Source organism: Paramormyrops kingsleyae, chromosome 8 (genome assembly GCF_048594095.1).
Source record: "Paramormyrops kingsleyae isolate MSU_618 chromosome 8, PKINGS_0.4, whole genome shotgun sequence".
NCBI lineage: Eukaryota > Metazoa > Chordata > Actinopteri > Osteoglossiformes > Mormyridae > Paramormyrops > Paramormyrops kingsleyae.
The window spans coordinates 19,330,757-19,358,700 of record NC_132804.1 but is presented as its reverse complement, the minus strand read 5'-3'; the positions used below and the strand labels follow the sequence as shown (position 1 = coordinate 19,358,700).

General features: G+C 44.1%; 2 long non-coding RNA genes across 4 annotated transcripts; one reads left to right on the top strand and one right to left on the bottom strand.

Moving 5' to 3' along the window:
- Positions 1 to 3,299: 3,299 nt before the first annotated feature.
- Positions 3,300 to 15,498, bottom strand: LOC111851706 (uncharacterized). 3 transcript variants are annotated; one of them, XR_002840082.2, is made up of 6 exons: positions 15,351 to 15,498; positions 11,637 to 11,688; positions 11,396 to 11,435; positions 9,393 to 9,650; positions 4,479 to 4,865; positions 3,300 to 4,236 (listed from the first exon to the last, which is right to left on the bottom strand). It is a non-coding gene; the product is annotated as an uncharacterized lncRNA (long non-coding RNA). The 3 variants fall into 3 exon arrangements; XR_002840081.2 differs by having other exon boundaries at positions 11,396 to 11,688; XR_002840083.2 differs by lacking the exon at positions 9,393 to 9,650 and having other exon boundaries at positions 11,396 to 11,688.
- A 156-nt stretch (positions 15,499 to 15,654) lies between these two features.
- On the top strand, positions 15,655 to 17,466 carry LOC111851713 (uncharacterized). The gene is made up of 4 exons (XR_002840086.1): positions 15,655 to 15,819; positions 16,281 to 16,406; positions 16,796 to 16,908; positions 17,253 to 17,466. It is a non-coding gene; the product is annotated as an uncharacterized lncRNA (long non-coding RNA).
- The last annotated feature ends 10,478 nt before the right edge of the window (positions 17,467 to 27,944 follow it).

Genomic DNA, 27,944 nt, shown 5'->3' with positions numbered 1-27,944 from the left:
GCTTTCTTCTGACTTTGTCTGTGAAATCTGGTTTTCATCTGGTTGCTGGGCTGCTTAATGCATTTGAAATGCAACTTTGAAAAGACATTCCTTGAAAAGCCAAGTGTTTGTTTCTGAAAGGTATTGTCGCTGTGGTATATCTTTAACTTCCATTTAAAAATTGCCCTCCCAACAGCATTGAAGCTACCATTTATAGAATACCTTTTTGTTCTAAGTAACAAGTCGAAATAGGTCTAGGCTGTCTAGTCAACACTTTGGAAAAATAAAAAAAACATTTTTTTTGCACATAAGTTTTGGTTGATCATTAAGTCATATGTGACGGAGTGACTGTGTTTGACTACGATAGAAGCAGCACACAAGATGTTTAAATCAGGGGTCATTTCAGCCTGTTATTTTACTCTCTGCCTCTGATTTTTACCAGAGCACAGAAGGATCCGGTCACGTTCATAGCATGGAAGGAGGTGCCCATTTTGGGCAGAAGATGGGTGCCCCAGAAGGCATTTGTAGGACCGACGCAGTGCTTTTCACCACAGTACTTAAAACCCACTTGCATGTTCATTTTACATCAATTCCTATGTGAATTCATAATCAGCTTCTTTTTGTATTTCACGCCTCGTGCAGATGTTTGGTGACCTGTCGAGGGTGTGGGGGGGGGGGGGGGGGTTGCTAAATGGCGAGCTCACTTTGGTACTCATTGCTATTCTGCCCTCGCCAATTCGATTTCCGTTAATGCCGCGCTTGGAAACGATGGAGCAACGCGTATTACGAACATTACGGCTGCCAGCACTTCCGTCTGGCTTATTTTTTAGCAATCAGTGGCTGAAAGGGAATGGCTGCACTGATTAAGCTTTGCAGTGGGTCTTCAGTTACATCTCCCGCAGCGCCTCTCCTCGCTGACTCGGCCCTTACGGCCCCTGGCTGCTTGTAGCAGGCTTCTCTTCCACACAAAAAAAGTAACATTTTAAAGATCCCTAATTGCATGCTTTCAAATTCACAGCGTTTTAATTTGCAAGGAATCCTAAACTTTATTGTTCAATAACGACTCTCTCACAAAAGCTGTATATGTCTATAAGTGACATTAATTACATTATGCTAAATAATTGTGTGTGCGTTGTCATGTGCAGATTACATGGTGGGGACATTTTTTTCAGTCAACTGAATTTTCTAAAAAATCTCACTGCAATCAAAAAACTAAAAATGACTAAAGTCTTGCATTTCATTTGGTTACTTATGTGTAAGGTTAGGGCTGGGTAGAGGTCGTCGTGTTGGGATTAGGGATTTTTGGCCATAGAAATGGATGGAATCCCCACAAAGATAATTACAAACCTGTGTGTGTGTGTCTCTCTCTGTCTGTCTGTATCTGTGTGTCAGGGGTGGGTGTGTGTCTGTGTCTATGTGGGGGTGGGTGGGGGGGTATGTGTGTAGATGGGTGAGGGGGTGTGGTGGACAGTGTCTATGTCAGTTTCATCATGCGGGGATCCTTAGACTCCATTGGCATGTTTTTTTAAATATATTACATGAACTCATGGACACTTTATTAGGTACAGTTAACGAGTACCTAATAGACCCGCTTTTCCCCTTTAGAACCACTGCAAGGGTATATACGCTGTGTCCTTTTGTACACCACTGCAAGGGTATATACGCTGTGTCCTTTTGTACACCACTGCAAGGGTATATACGCTGTGTCCTTTTGTACACCACTGCAAGGGTATATACGCTGTGTCCTTTTGTACACCACTGCAAGGGTATATACGCTGTGTCCTTTTGTACACCACTGCAAGGGTATATACGCTGTGTCCTTTTGTACACCACTGCAAGGGTATATACGCTGTGTCCTTTTGTACACCACTGCTGTACTGAGCTGTTATTTTTGCACTTGTGACCTTCCTGTTAGTTTTAATGAATGGCCATTCTCCTCTGACCTCTCTCATTAACAAGGTGTTTTTGCCCTTAGAACAGCTGCTGACTGGATATTTTTTGTTCGCCATTCTCTGCAGACGCTGTCATGCGTGAAAACCCAGGGGGGGGTGGCTGCTTCTAAGATGCTGGAACCACCACGTCTGGCACCAACAGCCACACCACCTTCAAAATGGCTTTGATCAGGGATCTTCGCTGCCCTGATTCTTAGCTGCGCAGTAAGTGAACCTCCTGGCCCTGTCTGCCTGTTGTATGTATTCAGCCGCAGCCATATGATTTGCAGTTTGGAGAAGCCGGCTTTAATGCCTTAATGAGCCAGTGTATTTAAAGTGGCAACTGAATGCATGTATTAGTTTATAATAACCCGGGTATGGATCCATGTTTTCTGTTTTAATTTGAAATTTTGCTCAGCTTGGAGTTGTGGGTGACGTGTTTTTTTCAGCTAACTTGACCTTGGGATCAGGCAAGGCGTTAATGCGGCGCGGAATACGTGAGGGCTTTTTATGACGTGACGGCTGACCCGCATCCACCCAAAGAGCGTCTGAATCCCGGCGACTTCGCCAGAAAGGGTGGGGAGAGCTGCCAGCGACGGAGGTGACGGGTGGGTGCGAGTGGCGGAGGTGACGGCGATGATTATGATCCTCCTGGCTATTAGAGCGAGGATGATGGCGGGAGAGAATGACATTCCCGTACGAAGCGGCCTGGGGGAGGCGCCTGGGCAGGAGTAAAGCGGCTGATTGGCTGCCCTTCGGAAATGAACACCCACCACGATTCTGCTCTCCTGGAGTCAGCCGGATGATAGTCTTCCTGTTATTCACAAATGCGGAAACAGCAACAGCGTAGGAGAGTTTGATATTGGAGGCGGGCAACTTAATAATATAAAAGCAAATGTCAATTTATGGGGGGGGGGGCGCGAATTAATCCAAAAATTAAAGTATTAGGGGTATAGGTGTCCCCCACACTCATTGGTTCCTATGACCCTGATGATCAGTATCGCACACGCATGCTTTCTGAGTTCTGCTTGCCCCGATCATCAAAAACATTGCAATAATCCTGGAAGTCGAGGGGTCATAAATGTGTGACTGTAGTCTGACGTCTTTGGAGGGTAAGTATTTTTTAATTCTCTGCCTTTTGTTGCGCCACCGAGCGAGTCTGAGGTGACTGGCTTCGTCCTTCTGAGAATGATGCAAGGCCCACAAGGCTGGAGGCAAAAACAATGAAAATGAAAAGAACGAGGTCGGGTGTGGGGGGGGGGGGGGTTGGGGGAAGGAATCATTTGATCCTCGGTTAACATGAAGGACGGCGCAGCTTGGAAGCGGCCTTCAGGGATGCGCGTTAGCATGCGCGCGCCGTCCGCATGCAGGGCCGCCGAGGTAGCCCCCCCTTCCCGCCAGTGTCCGTGTGTCTGCCGCAGATAAGGCGGGGGGCCTCGGGTCATCTGTGGGGCCGCGGTACATCTGAGGATGGCACCCGTTTGATCACAGCACCGGGGGGCTCGAGGATGGGGGGGGGGGGGCACATCCGGGTCGACGCACTGGCGGTGTGATGCGAACCCGGAATAACCTTCCTTGTCGTTTCAGGTCTTGGTTGTGGGATGAAAGATACCCAGATCATTTGAATAGATAAAGACTGTTGTTAGTCACGGGTGTCGCCTGAGAAAGGTGGCATCCAGCTAAATATTGCAAACATTTCCTGATATGGGCCATAAGACACGGTCATTAAGTCAGGCATGGTGGGGCTGGCCTGAGCCCCCCCTCACAGCTGCACGTCCCCGCAAGGCTGATGTTCTGAGCAGTGTGACCAGGGGGAGTAGCAAGACATTGTGGGCCCCCCAGACCAAATCCTTGGGCCAATTGCTTGGGTTGGCACTTTCAACTTTCAGTCTGAAGAAATATGGGTCCCACAGTAGATAGATTTTGCTGAGGTGGGGGCCCCCGACAGTAGATTTTGGGGCCCCTGAATCTGCCAGGGTATTCATGCCCCTCCGACACCCCTGCTGTGATCTTTGGCATATCCCACAAACTTCAATAATAAAAAAGCCTGCTGGCTGATCTACAGCTTTGTTTTTCTAACCTGCTTCCTGACCTGCTTCTGCTTGGTTCCAAGGGGGATTTCAGACAGGAAGAGGGCAGCACCATGCCAGCTTGTAGGTTGTTACTTCTTTAGAGGCTGCTGGTTTGGTTCCTGTCAATGGGACTCCCTTGACTCCATGGGTGTATCCTCCTACTTTGACCTCTGACCCCTTAGGGTCAGAAGGTCATTGTCAAGTGCTGTCTCTGCTGGCCTGCAACCTGAACTGTGTTCGTTTGGCTCATTATCCTATACAGAGGAACGTGAAAATATGCTTCTAATTATTAAAAATGTTCAAAGAAGAATGTGGATCCTTTAAATACTTGACAAGCTTAAGTGACCACACTCGTTGGGTTTTCATTATATAAAAAAAAAACTCTTGCCCAATGAATTACACCAGTAAGCCCATCTGAACTTGCTCTGCTGTCATAAATCTCAGCAAATCATTATAATCCCACGTGCTGGAATACAGGATTAGAAGGGAATTCTACCTCTCGCGGTGGCTGGAGCCCACGTTTGGGGCAGAGAGAGGGGCCCGAAAAGGACATCTTTCCATCGTTGCCCTGAACTCCTCCTGACGACAGAGACACCACCAGCATTTCCAGCAAAACCCCCGGTGCTCTTTGTTCCCCTAAATCAGGCCTTCTGGGTGAGATTTTTTTTTTCTTTTGCCGTCAAAACCTCAGTTCTGTAGCGTGGAAAATGGGATGAAAGCGAGTGTCGGACTGATAAGGACATGGAGGGCAGAAGCTGAAATGCCGTTGGGGGGCTTTTCTTCATTTTTTTTCTCCATTCCCTCCATTCACTTTTCTTGCTTCCTCTTCACATTTCTTGGGGACTCTCTTTCCTTTTGCTCCTCTCTTCTGCCACCTCCGTCTCTGAAAGTGGAGATCTTTCTGCAGATTACTTTAGCCATTATCTTCTTCTGTTACAGCTAATCTATCAGACTGGCTTGCACATGTGCCCACCTTCACTGGCATACTGGGCATTTGGCCCCAAACCTACAAGCAGTACTGGAAGGCATGTGACCAGGAGACCATGAAATGTACATCCAAGCTCACATTCCTGGCAGCGGTTCGGGAATGCTGGGAATTTTACTGCGGCTCTTATTCATCCATTCAAAATCAAAGGCCCCCTACACAAGACAAACGATCATGTTCAGCCCACAAATTAATTGTACATTTTGTTTTTCCTGCTATGATTTATTTTTAAGTAATGCGAGGGAAGGAAAGTCATTTTTGAGATTTTTTTTAAAGGCCATTTTTCAGACGCTGCCCACAACCCTTCACGGTGAATGACCTATCGATTGTCCTCGAAAAGGTTTCCGAATTTTTGATTAGGCCGTTAAAATATGCAGCGTACCTCTGTCTTGTCTCCACTTCTTTGGCTCGCTGGCAGTATTTTAACCCTTTTAACACCATTTTAAGCAAGGACTTTAACACCAAGCGCTGGACGGCAGATGCCGTGGCGTGAAATATTTGCAGTCTGCCAATAACCATAATTTATAATATCCAGCACTCTAAACAGCTATAATTGTAAGCTGTTACATAACTCCATCAGTTAAATGTAAATACAGTATAAGACATGTACAACTAAGAGCAAAAAAGAGAGAGAGAGCAAGATGGCATATGTGAAAAATGGATCCCAACGTATCTGTTTTTGTACTTGTGCAAGTGACAAATAAAGCTAAATTTAGTTTCAATTCATTTTGCGATAGAGAGACACACTTTAGCAAATCTACAGAAACCAATTCAGGGAGAGAAAAAAAGCTCCCTTCTGATGGAATACCAGAATTAAAGGGTAAAAAAACACTGTGTAAAACACATTTTTGGCATTAATTAAGTTGTTTGCAGATTGATCCAAAATCCTCTGTGTGCCACTTGACCTCCTGACAAGCTAAAGTATAAAACAAAACAACGAAAAATAAACAGTGATGACATCACTGCTCATTATGTCCTGGCAAAATATGATGTGACCTTGTGAAACAGTGTCGTTAGGACAGTCTAATGAGATCCGCGGCCTCGTTAGGCTGGCTCCCTTCACCGGGCCACCGTAAGGAGGTCCAGTGTAGCCACTGGTGCCTTCAGGGTGCTGAGAGCTGGAACCTCCTTTCTGCTGAATTCTTGGTTTTTTTTTAACAGTCGCTTTGTAATCATGAGCATTTAATTACAAGTATTTGTTTATGCCCTAATCCTGTTTTTTTTTTTTTTTATTAATGGTAATGTTTGATCATGTCCTGTTAATTAAAATTACATTAAGCAGAGGAAAAAAAATTTTTTTTTCTTAAATGTCAGTGTTTTCTGTATTTGTAAATTAGAGACATAAGGGACGGTTGCCATGGCGCTTGGGAAGGCCTGTTTGTTACGGCTGCTTTAGGTACTTGCTAGAATATGTGTAGCGATGAAGATAGTCCAGCAGGAAGCCAGTAGAGAGGAAGAGGAGGGTGTCGATGTAGAGGAGGGCAAAGCCACTAGCATCCAGGAGGCCCTGCTCTGAGTTTCGTGGCCCCCAAGACTCTCCCAGTGCTGGTCCCATCCCCTCCTCCATGATGGATAACCTTTCGCTCATACTGATGTTAATCTCCTGCTCTGTCACTCTCGGAGTCTGTACTACAGAGTCACTATCTTTGGCTGCGCTCTGAGCTACACGCCGGTGCATTCAGAGAGCACTGCAGTCCCGCAAACATCACCGCGACTACTGCATACCAGGCCCAGCGGTTAAAAATAAACCAGATTCCAGGTAGGCAAAGGCTTTCCTCTTCGAATAAACCATTTTAGATGGGGCGTGACCAAAAACGCTTTTGTTTACTTAACCTGTAAGATTGATCACTATACACAGTCTAGGAACCCGGATGTCAGTTCGCTGGCAATTTTTCTTACTGGCACAGTCACCTTGAGTCGGGAACAGCGTTTTCAGGGTGGGGGTAGGGTGACGAGGCCTGTGCAGACGTGCTGTAGCTGGGGCAGAGTTGCCGCCCCCCCAGCCCACCCCCCCAGTGCTGTTCATTAAGGCGCCGGAGATGACAGTCCGGTGGGGCCCAGGATGGATGGCGTGCCAGGATGGACTTGGGATGTGGGATGGTGGTTTCAGAACTCAACCTCCACAGCTGAACCTGATGGCCAGGGTGGGAGTGGGCCATGTGAACCCCCCCCCCCCCCCCTAGGGAATGCAGGAAAGCTGCTTCTTTTCTGGTACAGCGGTTAAGGACATAGACCTATACATTGCTGTTTATAACCCTAGGAATGTGCTCTGCTGTTTTACCCTTGAGCTGAAGTACTTAACCTGATTTGCTCCAGTGAAATGTACAAATGTGCAGAAAAAAAGAATGAAATGAAATATTATCATATGAAAAAAATGGGGAACATATGCCGAATTTATGTCATGATTCTTGAATGGTGTAGATGGAATTAAATGGTCATGCCAAACTATATTTTAAAATATCTTATTTTTCATAACTCAAATTAGTGTTGCATGTAAATATGCCCTAGACACTTTTCAATTTTAAGTGTAAATGTTGTCCTGCTTTACATAACGTTTCTCTTTCATTTCCTATTAATACTCAGAGTGTTTCTGTTTCCTGCCTTGTGAGAAGCGCTCTGGTCACTATGGTGATGAAAACCATGTGATACATAAGGAAGGACCAGCTTACTGGGGTACGGGGTTTCCTACCCATGTGTAAAGGGTTTCTAAAGCAAAACGGACTGGGGCAACTCAGACCTGCTCATCTGACTCTACCTCTTGATACATCCTGGGCTCCCTGCACATTTCCATGCATTTTTACTCATATTTAGCAGCACAGCTGTCCTCTTCAGTATGTACTGACCCTCCTGACACCCCCTAGATGACGTCTGTGATTAGTGGTGCTTTTAATTTATGGTCTTGCTCTCTGGGTTCAAGGTTGCTGCTTCTCCCGGAATGACGCAGAGTTTTCCGAGCAGTGCACACGTCCCCAGTTTAGCCGCTGCTGCGTTAAATGGCTGTCGGAGTGAGGAGTCGCGCCGGAGCGCCGCGCGGAAGGCTGTGCCGGCCACCGCAGAAGCGGCTCTGCTAGTTCCCAGCCATCGGCCGTCTGCAGGCGTGCCGGTGGGATTCCTGCCGCGATTGCTGCTGGTTTTGCCGGAGATAGACAGCTGCAGTCCCTGAGCCTTTTCCCCCTCCCAGCGGACTCCCAGATCGCTTCCTGGCTCACACTTCCTCGCCCCCTTGGGGCTGAAGGCGTAGGTGGCCATCCAAGCGCCTCTTCCTCAAGCCCCCCCCCCGCCTGGATCGCAGCGTGTCCCGGCTTCACCGTGCCTCCGCTGGTATCTCCGCCCGCAGTCGGAGGCTGAGCCGGCCTTCTCCCATCAGCCAGGTGTGAGCTCATGGAAACAGAGCCCCACTGATGCCCGGGAAAGCTGATTATGGGATGTCAAATAAGGTGTGTGTTTGGGGGGGGGGGGAGCACCGTTGACATATTGGGTTTTATTCAGAGATTTCTAACAGTCTGTTCTTTTTGCTGAGTCCCAGACTGGAGCACCTCCACCAATTTGTATGGTGGACACCCTCACTTAGACCCCCCCCCACCCCCCTAGCCTTTAGTACGCCGTCTTCTTCCAGAGTGGGTTTACGCATGGGTAACCCGCGTTCGGGGAAATAAGTCCGCCTCGGATCGGAAAGGACTTTCCGCTTGCCGACGATCCACTCTGCTTCCCAGGAACCTTTTTATTCTGCCCTTGACAGAAGGTTTAAGGAACAATTTGGGCTAAAGCGCACAAGGCTTAAAAAGGATGAACCGAGTTAGCCAGCACAAATTCATTTACGTGGCTGTCGCTTACTTCACGTGTATCAGTAAAGAAATCCTTAAATGCGAATGTTATTAATCTCCTAACCTGATAATTGCATTCATTTTGCTGTTTCACCCTGCAGGACAGTGTCCGAAACAGGATTCACATGCAAATATATAGACAAAAAAAATGCTGGGTTGAATGGATATTGATAATCCAGTAGGACGCCTTAGTTTGAGTTTATAATGAATCCATCTCTGGTGGTTCAGTCATTTCAGATAATTTCACCCTATCTGGAATTTCCTCAGATTTGTGCGGGCCTTTACAAAACATCTGAATCATTGCTTTGTGCTCCCCCCTTTGTTTTGAAATGTTCTCTGCAGAGGGAATGGACTAAAAGACACTCAAAGAAAAGGAAAAAAGGAACGAGAACAATCCTCACCATTAGCTTGTAGCCGGCTGCCGTCGGCACTGACAAGGCTCACATTGTGCTTGGGTATGCAGGAGAAATTCAGGACTAACTCACAGCCGGAGCCGGCCGGTTCCAGTTCTCATGGCTAGACGTGCTAAATTAATTAATGCGGCTTGGTCTGTGGATCCCCCCCTGCCAAACACATGGTGGCGTCAAGCACAAAAAATTACCAGATCTCCTGAATGCGCCGTCCGCGCCGGGTTCCTGGCTTGTGGTAATTATTCTTCACACCTAAGGCAAATCTGGCCCTGCTCCTGGTGGACCAGAGGATTGTATAAGATCCACTGACAATGAACGACTCCTACGGTTCTTTTCTTCTCTTGGGTGAAAAACAACATGCTGGTGGAAGCTGAGGCCGCTGCCTGTTAAGCAGATAATCACTGGCATCCTCCGGTTAGGTAAACAGCCGTAGATGAGAAAAGGGACAACTGAGGAGATAGAAGCAGCGGACCTGGGACATGGGATTAAGCGGTTCGGGGGGGGGGGGGGGGGGGTGTACATGGGGGTGGCCAGGTGGAGGTAGGCTGGTCACTTGCTGCTAACTTTGCTGGACCACCTTTCAGCTACATACTAGAGCAAAGCTTTCTGGGAACTGGAGGCCACTGATCAGAGAGAGCAGGAGGTGTGGCCAAGCAGCCAACCAATGGCTTTGAGTAATCTGGTGATTGGCAGATGTCAACAGTATTGCAGAAAAGCTGACACATGTTTTCTACATTAATTAACAGACTCAAAGTTCACATCTGCCGGGAAGTACATCAATCTAAGTCCGACTGATACGTGCATAGTGCCCTTTCCACCTCAGATGTCCCATGGAGCTTGAGGCTTCCTGCACCGCAGGGCTATATTGCAACTGCACATATAGTAGCATTGTAGATGTAACTTATCTTGTGCATAAGAATGAAATGCCATTCAGAAGAACAAGAAACGAGACTTTGCAGACCGAAAATGGCCAAGCGGCCTTCAGCCTACCACTTGCAAACAGATTATGATCAAACTGCATTTCTGCGTATGTGACACTTGTATGCCTGATGCATGCATGCAGTCTGGCAAGCAAACCCCGAATGGCACAGAGCGGCGCATACACACTTTGACGGTGTCCATACAAGAATGCCGTTTAATGGTTACACTCTGCTGGCCGTACAATCAAAATCGCGTCGTATAGCATTTTACACATGAAGAGAAGTATGCACCGATCCAAGCTCCAAGCGTTACCAATATATACATCAACAGGCTCACAAACATGTAAGACACTGCCCGCCATCTTCTTCCCACTCCCAGCAGGCAGAGCGACACGGCTCGAGTGCTAATGTGGACTCGATTGCTCTTAAAGGGACAGTACCCAGATTGACTGTCACACAGATACCTTGTTACCTTTTTAATTGACACCCCTGCAGCATCATGGCCAGTGTGGGATGCACAGAATGAACTGGTTATGAGAGCTTATTTGAGACCTGTGCTGGTCAGAGAAGACATTCTATATTACATTACATTTATATTAATTCATTATTTAACAGACACTTTTATCCCAAGCGATGTGCATTTTTGAGGAAGTCAGCTTGGCCCTGGAGCACAAGAGGGGTAGGGGCCTTGCTCAGAGCCCCAACGACAAACCATGGAATTTGAACCAGTGACCTTACGATCATGGACTGCCACATAAAACATAAACTAAGTTCTAGCCTTCCCCTACTGCTAACACATACTGGCAGGATTGTTTTGGCCTGAAACTCGTTTTAACAGAATGGTGATGTGTGATAGAAAGCTTAAAACCAGCAGCTAATTTGAGGCTACTGGGCAGTTCAGCTTCGTGGGTCCTGGGATTGTAAGGCTCCAAAGCTTGACACACAAATCCGAGACCATTTTAGGAAGAGCTGCTATTTAAAGCACCATACCTCTGCTCCCTCAAGGCGTTCACTCTCTTAATAACGATATAAATTTTTTTCCACATACCAAAACCCACAACATTTTACAAACCCTTCTGTAAACACAGCTGCATGGTGAAACTGACAGTATGAGCAAAGATTTTTAGTAGAGGTTAATTTCTATACTTAATATACAGACTATAAAATCTTTTTTTTGATGGTATTGCAACATGACTGTACAGGCAGTTCTTTATATAAGCAATCTGTTCCACTAAACCCTTACGTAAGACAAATTTTACGTAAATCGGACTTACCTTCACATTCACTTGTCGTCCTGTTGTCTATGTTCATTGTCTGCAGGAGCATATACAAGCAATCATTTAATTGTACATGGTACTCATACTTGTACACATGACAATAAAATAATTGAATTGAATTGAATTGAATTGAATGAGCTGCTTGTATGTGATTAATTGCCCAGATGTGCCCGCAGTTCAAAGGGTGCGAGTACTTCTGGAGGTTCAACTGAAATCGAAAGTTAAGTTGGCAACCCACAGAAGATGGCGCTCTAAGCAGCTGCCTATGTCGCCTCAGTGGCTGACTGGCCCTGCAGACAAGACAAATAAGTAAGAAAATTAGTCTCAAAGCCCTCTAGCCACACACAATTCTCCAGAGTTTATTAATGGTCTCCATTTGTTGCTGAAACACAGTTAATCAATGACAATGATACACTTCATTCTACCCAGTAATGTTCTGACTGGTTTAAATCACCTTAATGGGTTGTTAATATGAAGAAAAGTATGTTTCACGATTAATGCTGTGTGTAATACTTCAAATACTGATCCAGTTACCAGATTTTCTTGCAAATATGATCTAAAATTATAGTTTGTGGATTAAATGATTTTTTTTACTGCTGTTTTCATTCAACAACAGAAAACTTTACCAACCTGTGACAGTTTCTGGTCATGATATTGTGTGACAGATAGACAGACTGGATGACATGGGGCGTCTTTAGTACTGTAACACTGGGCTATTACCACAATGGACTAATCATGTCTCATTTCCCAGGGTGCACCTCTTCCCCAATGGAGGTGCAAATGATCTACCTTCATATTCAGGCTCAAGACATGCCATCGCACCCTAAGATATGTTAGGGTATCTTTACGGAGTGTGTTGTGACATGCACACACACACACACACACAGGTATCTTCAGGGGTTAGACCACAATAATTTATTAGTATGGGGTAGGGCCTCCTTTTGCAGCCAATACAGCATCAGTTCGTCTTGGAAATGACATATGACAGTCCTGCACAGTGGACAGAGGGATTTTGAGCCATCCCTCTCACAGAACAGTGGCCAGGTCACTTTGCGATGCTGGTGGAGGAAAATGTTTCCTGACTCATTCCTCTAAAACACCCCTCAATAATATTCATATCTGGTGACTGTGCAGGCCATCGGAGATGGTCAGCTTCACTTTTATGTCCATCAAACAATTCTGTCACCCGTCTTGCTGTGTGTATTGGTGCATTATCATCCTGATACATGGCACCACCTTCAGGGTACAATGTTTGAACCGTTGGGTGAATGAGGGGTCCTCCAGAATGGTTTGGTAGTCCTAGGCAGTGATGCGCCCATCTAGAACAGGTAGCTGGCCTAGGGAATGCCATGATATTACAACCCAAACCATCACTGATCCACCCCCAGACTGCACTCCAGGTGGTAAGCCTCTTCGGGGCTTCTCCACACCATAGCTCTCCCAGATGTGGGAAAGACAGTGAAGGTGGACTCATCAGAGAACAATACGTTTCACATTGTCCACAGCCCAAGATTTGCGCTGCTGGCACCATTCAAACCGACGTTTGGCATTGGCACCAGTGACCAAAGGTTTGGCTATAGCAGCCCGACCATGAATATTGACCCTGTGCAGATCTCAACGAACAGTTTTGGTGATAAAAGGAGAGTTGAGGTGCACATTTAATTCTGCAGTGACTTGGGCAGCTGTGGTCTTATGTGTTTTGGATATAATCCAGGTTAGTGCCCGGACCTCCCTTTCAGACGGCTTCCTCTAGCATCCACAGTTACTCCTATTGGATGTGGTCCGTCCTTCATGGCGCTACACTGACATTACCCTGGACACCGTGGCCCTTGATACACCACAAAGACTTGCTGTCCTGGTCACAGACGTCCTAGTGAGATGCACACCGCCAATTTGTAATTATAGGAGTGAAACCTCAAACACTATTTTGGGCAGTGTTTCAATTTCATTGCCCAATCCTTGTATATCTTTGTGGGGACTCTTCATTCATTTCTATGGGCATAAACATAATCCCAGCTATGACAACCTTAACCCCTAACCATAACAATAAGTAATAAAACTAAATACAAGACTTTTGGCATTTTTAGTTTTTTGATAAACGATCCCCACAACATCAAAATAACAGGTTTTTATCACCCTGAGGGGACATTTGATCCTCACAATGTAATATAAACATAACCCACACAACACAATAGATATTCCCACTTATTGGCCAAGTTACCCAAGTAGAGAATTCAATTTTGAGGTTTCACCCAAATCAGGCATATGGCAGACATCCTGTCTTGCTTCACTCTACTCCCCCTCCCCCCCAGTTAAACAGCAATCCTCAATGCACCAGTCTAATTATAGTGAAACAAGCACTCTGTGATCCGTGTTCCTGCAGGCTGGGGTGAATCCTCTCCAGCTGAGTACGTGCCTTCACCCCTCCTGTCTTTATCCTCATCCCCCTGCACTGAATTATAAATGAACGTGATGCTTTATATAATATACGTGCATATGTGATGCGAATCGGAGGAGCTCCTCGCCAGTCAATCCTCATTAGACCGTGAGCAAACCTCGTCGTCTGGTGCAGGCCAGTAATTAGCATGAGTTTTGAAAGGCACTTATAAATTGACAGCTCATCAATTTCCATCTATGAAATGTGTTCTTATATTTATGCATTTATTTATTTTTTGCAATTTCCTGGCTCTACTCTGATCCAAAGTAATGTGAGGTGTAACAGACCGGGGAACCGTACTGTACACCTGTGTTATTCAGAGATTTGAAGTTTCTCCCTACCCTCTTTCTAGCTCTGAGGTCAATGACTCGCAGGTTAAATACATCATTAAACCCTGTGTTTCCTGAACTGTTCCTTGTTCCCTGTCAAAATAACTTATGATCCATAGAGGGAGTGGATTATAAATGTGTTCCGGCCACAAGCTCTAAAAAACCCATAATGCCGTTTCTCAGTCATCTATTTTCATTTCACATCACACTAGCTTTGTGGCAAGTGCCCTCTCAACACTCTCAGATTTCTGAGCATTTGTCTGTTTGGCATTCTCCTTTTTCCTTCACAAGCATGTCTCTCTCTCAGCTCCGTTGTTCTATATGCACTGGACATTAGGAGACCGAGAAGTCAGCCAGGGACTCCATTTTCATTCGTCCACAACAAATTCCTCTAGTCTGGCCCAGGTTGACAGGGAGAGCATTGCCTGCTGTAGGTAATGGACCACACAGTTCTATAAATGCTTCAGTGGATTGTCGTGGTCCTCTAATACCTTCTCTGAGACCTCCAGCCATTCCATACATCTGTTATGTCCCAAAACCAGAACACAAGGCTAATTCTGCTGATCAGGAAAGGCCTATAGAAATAAATGCCTTTACCTGTATGCTGCCCAATGACACCTTGCTTCCTGGGAGACAGTTTTCATGGCAGAGCAAAGCAATACAAACCATGGGATGCCTATAGTAAGTCAAGTTGGAAATGGATGCTTAAGGTCATAACGTTTTGCAAGCAAATTCGTGCAAAACTGAGCAGGATGAACTTTCACGTGGGCACTTATTTGCAGAGGTGAAACGGTATGAAAATGTTGATCACAAAAATCGTGTTATTGAATTGTAACGGTTATCGGTATTATCGCGGTATAGTTAAAATGTGCTGCAAATGTTCGCTAAGTACTGATACACAACCTGGAAACAAACTGAAACAGCAATATAACTGGCAAGATTTTTTCCCCGTAGTTTACCACGACATCGGCAACCATTTTCATCAACTTATTTGTCTTTTACCCAAATACATGTGTTTTGTAGGGGGTGTCATTTTTTCACAATGAGCGAAATGACTTGGCCCTCACAACACAGCCTGCCTCGCTCGTACTGACTGAAAAATTACTGTAGCCTGTAAGCTAATTATAAATGGTCAGACTTTGTCAGAAATATGGTTAACATTGGTTAACACAAAATGTAATCTTACCTTTATAAAATACTGCACATTGAATTTCCTAACACTACCAAAACATCAAAGATTAGTTTCGATCTTGAAAGACTTTTTATTATTAGGCTATATTTCAAGCTTTCACGCAGAGTTTAATCTCTTCAGACCTTTTTTCAGTTTCGAATAATCACATTATATTCACACGTATTTTGCCCCGTATTTAAAAAATTCGGAAATGAAAGCGCCGTTCTAGAATCTAGAACTATACTTGAGCTGTTGCACTGATTCGTCAGAGTCGCAAAGTGACGTCGTTTAGAACGTATAAATACGACAACCGAGAAGAAGACGCTCATTTCGCAATACTCGAGGAGTTGGAGAATGGAGTTTCTGAATTACTTCAAAAATCTCGACGTAGTCGATTGTCTCCTCTTAGGCGGTACTCTGTGTGCAGCTGCCACTACGGCATACTACGCCTGGAACCTCTACGAATCGGCAATGCAGGAAGACGGTACCTCGATAGTTATAGTCTCTCTAATATGTATTAAATATCTAACGCCTCTAATAGCTGTATTTGAATATGTATGCAATATACTTATAACGCCCTGTCACAATATGTATATATTTGTTGCTCTCACCTACATACGTGTCCGTGTGTCATGGAAGGCAACATGGGGTAGGTTAAAAGAGAATTTTCTACCCCGGTGATCAATAAAGTATCATCACTTTAATTTCATATTAGATTTGTGGAACATTTTTAAGTCTCAGAGAACCATTGTGCATACAGATTTGCGCACCATTATCCCTCCAGGTCAATTAAATTTGATATTTCATGTAGGTTCCCACAACTTGGACCAAAGCTGTTTCACAAAGAACATCAGCTGACATGACAGTTAATGTCACTGCAATCCTTAACGCTGGTAAGAGAAGCCAGGAGTCAATAGAGTCCTTAAATTAAATGTTCTGTTTCAGATCAACTGGACCCTGACTTCCTAGAGGACCCTGATGCTCTTATAATTTGGGTGGAGGTTAGATTTGAATAATCCCAGTTGGAGAGTGGTGATTAGAGTCCGTTGTTCTGATGACCTGCTGTTGAAGGTAAGATCTGTCAGACATTCAACTCTTCTCGTATGTGTTAGGGCTGCACGATATATCGTTTCGGCATCGTCATCACGATGTAGGCACGTTCAATAGTCACATCGCAGGACATGCAATGTCAAGGAATGCAAATTAAATTAAGTGGCGTAGACAACGCTTTTGGTGTTTTTGCTAAATTAACAAATGTCTCATTGTTCTTATTCTTAAACAATCCACAAAAGTCTATCTAATATAATTTAGGTCAATTTGAAGGTTTTTGGATTCGGAGCCGACATGCAGTTTTGCACGGGCAGTGTACAAATACAGGGTTCCCCCTGGAGTTTGATTTCAATTCTTCCCTTTTCTTTGTATTTTTGCTTCTACTAATCAAATTCTTCACTTTTTTTCAGCATCCGTTTTTTTTAGTCACTCTCTCGCCGCTTCTTAATAAATTAATCATTAAACTCACTGAATATACATCTCTTCTGACAATCACACTGTGATTGGTCAACTAACGGCATGGGTAAGTCACGAAGCCAGCTGGCTGAAGTTCTCTGTCAATATTGTCAAAAAGTTTTTGAATTGTACTGAATTAATTTGATTTGACAGTCAGGTATTGTAATGCAATGTCGATACAACTAATAGGCTACTTAAATATACATCACACTAAATAGTTAGACATTATGATCTTCTGGACCTTTGCTTCAAGAAATTTTCTCTAACTGGACCTCTTTAGTTGAATACCCCTGCAATAGAGCTATGGAATTAATTAGATTTTTTTAAATCCTAATATCGCAGAAAGAATAAATATTCATAGTCATAGTAATGTCTCATCCCAAAACTTACAGCTAAGTTATTTTATTTCAGCCCTCATATCATATAAGGTTGGAACACTTTTTGTGTCCCATCCTTAGGAGCAGCTATTTTACTTCTTGACTGGTGTCTTCTTGAAGGACATGAGCATCTACCAGAACCCAAACTGTACCAAAGAAGATTATGTGGATGTCTTCCAATCGTAACTCAATTTCCTACAGGAGCACTACCATTGTGCCCTTAAAAATAAAGAGAGTTAGAAATAGAATATGGTTTGTCAGTTACTTTGGTTTTTTACATTTTGACCTGGGGAGAGCTGGTACAGCAGCGACATTTGATTGTTCAGTTGGACAAAAAGTCATCCACTGGACTTGGGGAAATCAGTGATCGAAATCCATTTTATTGCCTTCCACAACTGACAAAGTATAAGACAGCACACCTCAATGAAGACAGTCTACCAATAATGCCAGGTTTTTCGGTCTATAAAAGGTGTACAATAAACAGACTCATACAATTAATTATTTTATGTTTGATTTAAAGACCCTCGTTTAACATCCGCATTAAGTTCAGTAAAACAGGATGTTAAGCGATTTGGAAATTGCTCGAATATTACCATGGACACTTAGAAAGTTTAGGCTATTCTCCACTGTCGTACTGCGAAATGGATTTAATTAATGTACTAAGTAGTTTAGATACTTTGCAGGTAGTGCTGTATTTTAAACTTTTATGGATTATTAAAGCACAATATGAAAACATTTAGTATAGTGAAGCACAATAATTATCTATGGCGTTTAATGTCCTCCTGGTTTTTATGTGCGTGAGCTTTGAAACTAATTAAACACCATAATTATTTTCTATGTTTTATAAAACACCGTACATAGTAAACATGAAACCCTTACTGTGCAAAGCAAACACATATTGTGTGTAGTAGCTTGCCAATTTTAATGTTTCGAATTGAAAGATTTTTTTTTTATATATGAAATAGAACATTAATTTTTGTATAACAAGCTTTTTCTTTAAAAATATATAAAACATCCTTGGTACATCTTGTACGGAAGAGGATTAGGGCCACCATGAAAATATTATTTGAATTCTGACTTTAATCTCAGAATTCTGATTTTAATCTCAGAATTCTGACTTTTTTCTCAGAATTCTGACTTTTTTCTCAGAATTCTGACTTTAATCTCAGAATTCTGAGTTTAGAAAAAAAAGTCAGACTTCTGAGATTAAAGTCAGAATTCTGAGAAAAAAGTCAGAATTCTGAGTTTAAAATCAGAATTCTGACTTTTTTCACAGAATTCTGATTTAATCTCAGAATTCTGACTTTAATCTCAGAATTCTGACTTTTTTTTCTAAACTCAGAATTCTGACTTTAATCTCAGAATTCTGAGAAAAAAGTCAGAATTCTGAGATTAAAGTCAGAATTCAAATAATATTTTCATGGTGGCCCTAATCCTCTTCCGTACATCTTGTGCTATTTAACACTAACATACAGACAACACATTTTTATTCAGTTATTACCCTCAGAGGTATACATCCTGCCCGCGCGTTTTAAAAAACAGCTGCCGCTACGTCCGGCATTAAAAGATAGATATATATTTTACATTTTTCAGGCCACGGCCGATAACGCGAAAGGACGTTAAATGGGGGGCAGCTATACTTGAAAAATTTAGGAAACCAACCGTCTCGTTTTTACTAAGCAAAATTAAGCTAAATGAAAGTGGCTATTCGACTACAGCTTAAGTGGACAGATTCATTAGGAGCGAAGTATGAAATAGATGTCAATTGAGTCTAATGAATGACTTTTAAGCTAATTCAGTATTGTACCTTCAGTTACCGTACCAAAACCTTAATATATATCTACTGAACACATCTTCAAATATGTCGCCACAATTAGCTTTAATTAAGTCTCAGGGAATAGGATAAACCTTAATGGGAATGGAGCGTAGCAAAACGGTCATGGAAGTGTCTATACTGTAAGAATAATGGATACATGTCATAGCAGAAAAGAGGGAGCTACATGCAAGCTGACCGTTAGTCAGTTTATTGAACAATGTGATGGACAGCAACAAGAGCTGGTAGATGATCATAGGGGTGGGAGGCTGTGGTCGTTGTTGAAGAGGCGGCAGGCAAAAACATGTTAGTTGTCAGAGAAACAGGCAAAAGATCCAAAAAAGGCCAATCTGTAACCAAAACCCGATCACAAGACCAGAATCACGAAACCTCGAGCCAGACAAAGCTATCGGTATCCCCAACAGAAGCAGGCGAAACAGGTCAATATAAAAAGGTGGATAATGATTCAGTGAACAGGGTAATTCTGTATTCAATTTGAACTTGTGACTCGGAAATTCCGAGTTCCTAGTCAAAAATTTCAACTGGATCAACCTCCTGAAGTCGGAAGTTCGGAACACCACCGAGCTCAGAATGCAAGATGGCTGTGCCCTTTGTCAACAGAATTTAGAGCTGTAGTTTTATACTGTTTATTAGCACTTACGTCTTATTTGTTTCTCATTAAATCAGTCGTACACACAGTACTGTCCAATCGCTATCTGTGGACGTGTTGGTGCGGTGTTTTTATGCACAAACTACCACATAATGTGTTATCAACTGATATTGGTAACAATGGCTAACAATGAACCTGGCTAGAACTGTGACCTGTTTCAGAAGGCAGGATTTCTTGCTTAGCTGGATAACTTGACAGATTTAAGGTAGTCTGAGTGAAATGTAAGTGAACAATGATTGAAACTGGGCTAAATTAAATCTGACAAATTTGAAAGAGGTCCCCGGTATTGCTAAATGGCATTCTGACTTTCTGTACTGGAACAGGTGTGATGTCATTCTCAGTACCAAGTTCTGACCTCAGAGGGAAATAGAAAGCAGCATAATTGCATAATTATGAATCGCTGTAAACCTCTAGGGACAGGAAGGTGATAGCGTGGCATTCTGGGTAGTGTAGTCCATTACCTCTGGTTCATGACAGGGGCTGGGCTCCCAGGACGGTCACTTCTCTATATATTAGAGAGCAGTGGCATAAACTGAACTACTCCTGTAGATTTCCTGCGGATATGTGCATGAAGCCGCGTTGGAAGTGTCAGCTATGCAGAACGTAAATGTGCGAAATGTAAATGTAATCTGAAGCTGCCACTCAGCGCTGACTGCATTGTTGCCAGGGGTGTGTGGCTCTGTTTGTCCCCAGTGTGACAGGGGGCAACTTCTCAGAGGGTGTGTATGCCACACTGAATCAGCAGGCACCGCTGCCACCTGTTACTGTAAGTTAGGGGTCGGCTCTCTGTTGCCCTCTGCCACCTGGTAGTGTGGACCATAGGCACTTCTAGACACTATTTTTGTCTCAACCCTCCTCAAAAATGATTAGTATCAATCCATTAAATCAGTTGTCCCATATTTTTGTATAGATTTCATAGCCCTTGTGCTTGAAAAATTTTATTGTGGGCAGCGTCCCATACTCCTTAGAACAGGGGTGTCAGACTCCAGTCCTGGGGGGCCGGAGCCCTGTGTAGCTTAGTTCTTTCCCTGTTCCACCACAAAGGATTCAGCTCAAGAGCTGTGTGGTAATTAGCAGAAGGTGCTGAATCAGGTGTGTTAAATGAGGAGAAACCCAAAAAATGCGCAGGGCTCCGGCCCTCCAGGACTGCAGTTTGACACCCCTGCCTTAGAAAGTGGAGCCCTACTGACGACTGAGGCCCTCTAAGGGCCGAATCTTAGAATTGCCCCTGGTGTGGACACTTACGAATGATGCTAATGGTGATGAGGATAATGAGGAGGAAGGCTTTGATTGTCTTCTCCACTCTCACACCATTCCTGTGACGTATCAGCTAGCCCTGTAGCTCTGGTTACAGTAGTGTCTGCCAGATGCACACCTTGCTCTGATGGCTGAGTCAATGAATATTTATTAACTAATTAGCAATCTTACAAAAGAAGCAAAAGATATTTGATATCATGTTCAAATCCTGTTCTTTGAATACTAACAGACACCAGGCATGGAGACCCATTGTGTGGCCCATCCACCCTTCAGCTGGTTATGCAATACTGTTTTGTATTTTACAACTACAGTATAATGATATCCCAGTGCTCAGGGGCGTCTCAGAATTCTGGCTCGCCTTTACTGCCTTCTGATTGGGTATCCTAGTCGGGTTTACGGCTGGGTGCATAGCCTATTATTATTATTATTATTATTATTATTATTATTATTATTATTATTATTATTGTTGTTGTTGTTGTTGCAACCATCGTCAACAGTAATAATGGTATTTATTAAGATAGACGTCCATTGATGGTAACTGATTTGGTCCAGCAAACTGCGATATGAATCCGGAGCTGTGAGCATGCAGGCGCTGCGCGGTTTCCGCCGTTCGCAGTCAGTCCTTTGTTTGTCTTGCCGTAATTAATGCAAAGAGCGAAGCGGCTATGGAGTGGGTGTCAGCAGCACTGGGGCTGGGGGTTATTAAACAAGCACGTGGTGTGACTGGTCACGGTCCTGCGGGGACCGTTTTTAATCTCACCGCCTCCCCCAGCAGCCCAAAGCGCAGGGCTATCGGCGAGAGCGGATCCCAATTACGCCGCTCGTCGGGGACGGCGCCCACGCTGCGTGTTCGGCGTCATGTAACCTGCAGGGAAAGCAGCACATCCAGAGTTTTTGTCATTACTGTGATAATAATTATTTCTAAACAGATGTCCCGCGAGCGGTGGTACGGACGGTTAACAGGTTAATTCCCCTTCCTTTTTATTTTACATTCTAATTTTAACGCCGGTTGCTGGCGCACAGTGAAGCGGCAGCGGTATCCCGGTTCACGTTGTGGGTTCAAAGAAGTCGCTAGTACTCAGTGGAAATGTGTAAGAACTCATCGTGCAATTTAGAATCATTGTCTTTCTGTCAACAATAAGAATAAAACAAGCGTTAACTACTAAGCTTCTAGATGCTGATTACCGCTGCCGATTTTGAACAGAAGTTAAGATTTTAATTTTTATTAAGATAATTTTCTTAAAATGCTTATTTGTTTTAGTTATTCATTTTAAAGAAAACTTCAGTTTAAGCTTTATAATAAGTTTAACTAAGTAAATAAATGAATTCCAACTGTTACTGTAACTAATTTCTGCTGTTCGTGATGCAGATAAAGTTGTGTAAATTTCTGTGTGGTTGAAAATGGATTCGCATTTATTTCAAGATATATATGAATCATTGATCATTAACTGGGCAGAAAAAGTTATTATAGATATCATAAATTAATTTGTTTATTACTCAGTTGGTAATATCAGTTAATAAGTATGTGTTGTATGTCAAGGATCTCCAAAGTATTTATAGAAATCAATGGCTTAAAGACATGTGACTTGACAACCCGGTAGGGTAGCAGTGCTAAATCTGTTAGCTTTTTTTGTGATAGCTGATTCTGTGGGCTTTGGGGTACTACTTCGGTAATCGTCATGAGAGCTCTATGGTTTACTCACCAGTTTAAACTGCCTCGTTAGTGCAACATCATCATCAGTTTTACAGTTCGTTCTCATCTGTGAAAGAAATGTTTCCTGTAAACTAGTTATTTTTTTATTCCTATAGAAATGTTATAATTTAGACCAGTTAAAGACAACATAGCCATAGTACCATATGACCAGACCAATGAAATTATGTTCTGTGCCGGCAATAATTGGCTGAACCGTGTCACATGACGCGTGCATCGTGGATGGGGCAGTGTTGCCAACTTAGCGATTTTGTCGCTATAGTTAGCGAGATTTTAGACCCCTCTAGCGACTCGTTTTCAAAAAAGCGACTAGCGACAAATCTAGCGACTTTTTCTGGTGTTACTGGAGACTCTGACGTGAAAGCACGTATCATCCTTACTCTTCTCACCGGGCAGCGGGTGCTGCCGTGGGCTCCCGTCCCAAAGCACTCACAGGTGGCCAGTCCGCGTGCAGCAGCCCCGCCCAGCTGCAGTCACAGGCTCACAGCAGGAGATGTGCATCATTTTCTCACGTTGCCATTTTTTCATTTGTCCTTTTTTGATCGGTTTAGATTGTTAATGTAGATTTTATACAAAAAATGTTATGGTTAAAAATGTTAACGGTTCACTTGTTTACTGTGACTTGTACACTTAAGCAAACCTAAAAAAGTAACTCTGCCAGAGTGTCTCTTTGGGGTCACTTTTGCCGGTGATATAAACGTATCTATGGAAAAACACTTTTTGTCTCTCCCACAACATTATTCTTCTCTCCTACAGTGTCCATTACAATTACATTCACATTATGCAAATGAGGCGATGGCGTCATTTAGCGACTTCTAGCGACTTTTGGGATGGCCAATAGCGAGTTTCCTTGCTGAGGAGTTGGCAACAATGGGATGGGGGGGCATTTGTGCTACGGTATGGATTATGGTTGCACTTGATCCAAAGGCAATATTGCATATGAATCAGCTGACGATCCATTACCCCTCTGTCTCCGTGACTCAGTGACCTTAGACCCCCCTCCCCACGTATACGAAGCACAGTGTGGTCCCGGCCAAGTTCGACGCAATGCTGTCAGTGCCTTTCCAACCAGAAATGCTAAGCACAACATAATTGCTTATTTTCCTGGCTCTGTGGTTTTGGGCCGCTGGGCCGCATCGCGAGCTGTCACTGTAGTAAAACTTGGAGAGGACTTTCCCACAAGTATATTAGCACTGGAATACAGATCTGTTTCGGGAAGAAAGCATTTAACATGTAAAAAATCTGCTTTATTGGCTTTATCTGTTTCCATGTTCCTGTGAGGTATATTGTGATGTGAGCTCACACTAGCCCCGTGGGACTTGCAGGAACCCATCAACTCTTTATTTACACAGCCTAATCCAGCACTTATTGAGCATCTGGGCTCTAAGCAATCATGCTAACAGCACATTGAGCAGAGGTCTCGACACATGGTCTCCACTGCACAGTCCCAGGGGGCATTAAGTAACCTTGGGGGAATAGTGGAATTAGCATGCAATCTGGGAAGCCTGCGTGACTTCCAGTCGTTAATTTGGAGTGACTCTGTGACTCCCCATTATTGATCCTGAATTGTTCTGTAGCTAACAGTTTTTAAATCTAGAATGATTCTGTGGATCCCAGTCATTAATCTGGAATGACTCTGTGGTTTCCAGTGATTAATCCAGAATGGTGCTGCAGCTACCAGATATTAGTCCACATTGACTCTGTAGCTACCAGGTATTAATCCACAATGACTCTTTATCTACGGGTCTTAATCCAGAATAACTCTCTGGCCACTAGTTATCAATCCAGAATGACTCCATGGGAACCAGTCATTAATCCAGAAAGAATGTGCAGGTACCCATCATTAATCCAGAATGACCGTGCGGGTACCCGTCATTAGTCCAGAATGACTGTGCCGGTACCCATCATTAATCCAGAATGACTGTGCCGGTACCCATCATTAATCCAGGAAGAATATGCTGGTACCCATCATTAATCCAGAATGACTGTGCGGGTATCCATCATTAATCCAGAATGACCGTGTGGGTACCCATCATTAATCCAGGAAGAATATGCTGGTACCCGTCATTAGTCCAGAATGACTGTGCCGGTACCCATCATTAATCCAGGAAGAACATGCTGGTACCCATCATTAATCCAGAATGACTGTGCGGGTATCCATCATTAATCCAGAATGACCGTTTGGGTACCCGTCATTAATCCAGGAGGAACATGCTGGTACCCATCAGTAATCCAGAATGACTTTGCGGGTATCCATCATTAATCCAGAATGACCGTTTGGGTACCCATCATTAATCCAGGAGGAACATGCTGGTACCCATCATTAATCCAGAATGACTGTGCGGGTATCCATCATTAATCCAGAATGACTGTTTGGGTACCCGTCATTAATCCAGGAGGAACATGCTGGTACCCATCAGTAATCCAGAATGACTTTGCGGGTATCCATCATTAATCCAGAAAGACTGTTTGGGTACCCGTCATTAATCCAGGAGGAACATGCTGGTACCCATCAGTAATCCAGAATGACTTTGCGGGTATCCATCATTAATCCAGAATGACCGTTTGGGTACCCATCATTAATCCAGGAAGAATATGCTGGTACCTGTCATTAGTCTAGAATGACTGTGCAGGTACCCATCATTAATCCAGAATGACTGTGCGGGTACCCATCATTAATCCAGAATGACTGTGCGGGTACCCATCATTAATTCAGGAAGAATATGCTGGTACCCGTCATTAGTCCAGAATGACTGTGCAGGTACCCATCATTAATCCAGAAAGTATGTGCGGGTACCCATCATTAATCCAGAATGACTGTGCGGGTACCCATCATTAATTCAGGAAGAATATGCTGGTACCCGTCATTAGTCCAGAATGACTGTGCAGGTACCCATCATTAATCCAGAAAGTATGTGCGGGTACCCATCATTAATCCAGAATGACTGTGCGGGTACCTGTCATTAATCCAGGAGGAACATGCTGGTACCCATCAGTAATCCAGAATGACTTTGCAGGTATCCATCATTAATCCAGAATGACCGTTTGGGTACCCATCATTAATCCAGGAAGAATATGCTGGTACCCGTCATTAGTCCAGAATGACTGTGCAGGTTCCCATCATTAATCCAGAATGACTGTGCGGGTACCCATCATTAATCCAGAATGACTGTGCGGGTACCCATCATTAATCCAGAATGACTGTGCGGGTACCCATCATTAATCTAGGAAGAATATGCTGGTACCCGTCATTAGTCCAGAATGACTGTGCAGGTACCCATCATTAATCCAGGAAGAATATGATGGTACCCGTCATTAGTCCAGAATGACTGTGCAGGTACCCATCATTAATCCAGAATGACTGTGCGGGTACCCATCATTAATCCAGGAAGAATATGCTGGTACCCGTCATTAGTCCAGAATGACTGTGCAGGTACCCATCATTAATCCAGAATGACTGTGCGGGTACCCATCATTAATCCAGGAAGAATATGCTGGTACCCGTCATTAGTCCAGAATGACTGTGCAGGTACCCATCATTAATCCAGAATGACTCTATGGCTAACAGTTATTAATCCAGTATGCTCCCATTGGTATGGACTGTTTATCTGGAATTATGTTTGTTTACCTGTAAATAATATTATGAGTCTAATGAAGTATGCATGCACTGCGACAGTACAGTGACCAGTGCTGATAGTCAGCACATGGTGGATGAGGGTCATCAAGCCCAAAATGTGCTGGTAAGACTTCCAACCAATTTTTGCTTTTTTTAATGTCTTTTTGACTGAAGTCGCTGTTTCATATAATTCTACTTTTCTTTGTTCTTTCCCTGTATGTCTTCCGGTTGAACACTTTATAATGCAAATGCAGTAGACATTCCCCCCCAAGCAGCTCCTTCAGGATGCACTTTATTCACTCTCCTTCCTCTTAACGCCACCGTTTCCTGTGATGGCCAGCGAACGGCGACGCAGAACCGCAGCGGCCGAGTGCCAGGTGACGGCTATTGATACTGACTGCAGCGTCACTTGTGTGGACAAATTCGCATTTCCAAGGACGGACGCTCACAGAGAATGGGCCGGAACACAGCGCGAGATAAACCCGCTTTAGTCACCGTCCTGTGAAGTGCAAAGCAGGCCTCTCCTTTTCCATGCAGCGTTTGGGTATGAAAGGAGATAAAAATAAAGTCCATATATTTGCAAGATGTTTTATCTTGAACACAGCTGAATAAAAAATAAAGTAGAAAATAGAATAAAAAAGGAAACTTTCCCATGTAATTAGCCAGACAGCCCCCCCCCCCCCCAGTTACCTAATAATAAAACCATCTGCACGCTTTTCTTCTTAGAATGTGGGGTCTAGTGCCAGTTGCTTTGTCTGTAACAACCACACTGATTTTTTTTTTTAAGTAAGATGCAATAAGGGTTCCTTCCTGCCTCCAGCAAACTGGGCAGTGACACATTTTAATCCTGGCATAAACTTTGACTGGGGGGAGCAGGGGAAGTGAGAGGGGCTCCGCAGGGATCGTGGCGGTGTGCCCTGGCGTGTGTGACGGGTACCGTGTCCCCCGAAAGGCGCGCCGTGATCGCGAAGGCCACCAGGCACTTGGAGGCGATAAAGAGGTTTCCAGAGACAATAACAAAGGGCCACTCCCAAAATAAACCCCAATCCTGCCCCCCGGGTAGTGCACGGGTGACAGACACAGAGGCCCTTTGTGCCATCCTGCATCAAAACCGGCCAATGGCACGACACTGTGTACAGTGAGTTTTTCTTGGGGGGCTGCTGATTGGCTTGACCGCCAGCTGGGGCGCCAAAGTGGGATTTCTCAGATGCGGAGTTGGAAAACCACGCCCAAAAGCCTCGGGGATGCTGGAGTCGGACCCGTGAGAAGCTTGGCTGCGTGGTGAGGAGGCATTTGCCTTGGATGTCGTCCTTCCTGTCTGATGGAGTCAGAGAGTTTTGTGTCCGTATCTGTGAGCACTGGGGGGCGGGTAATTGAGGGGTAGATGTGTCCAGTTGTGCTCTCACCAACCCTGGCATTTTTTCTTTATATTTTTTTAGTGAACGCTATGTCAGGAGGGCATTGAGAGACAGAGATTACATCTGATTGAAGCACTTAACGCCAAGCCAAGAACAGAGAGAAAGTGCCTGAGATCTTAATGAAGGAGTACAAGGGAAGGTCATTATCCACCCCAAAGAGCCCCCCCCCCCCCCCCCCGTACCTCCGGGGGGGCGGCAGCTCAGTGGCAGCACTCCTCCCTAGGCCTAACGTGTTCGAAAC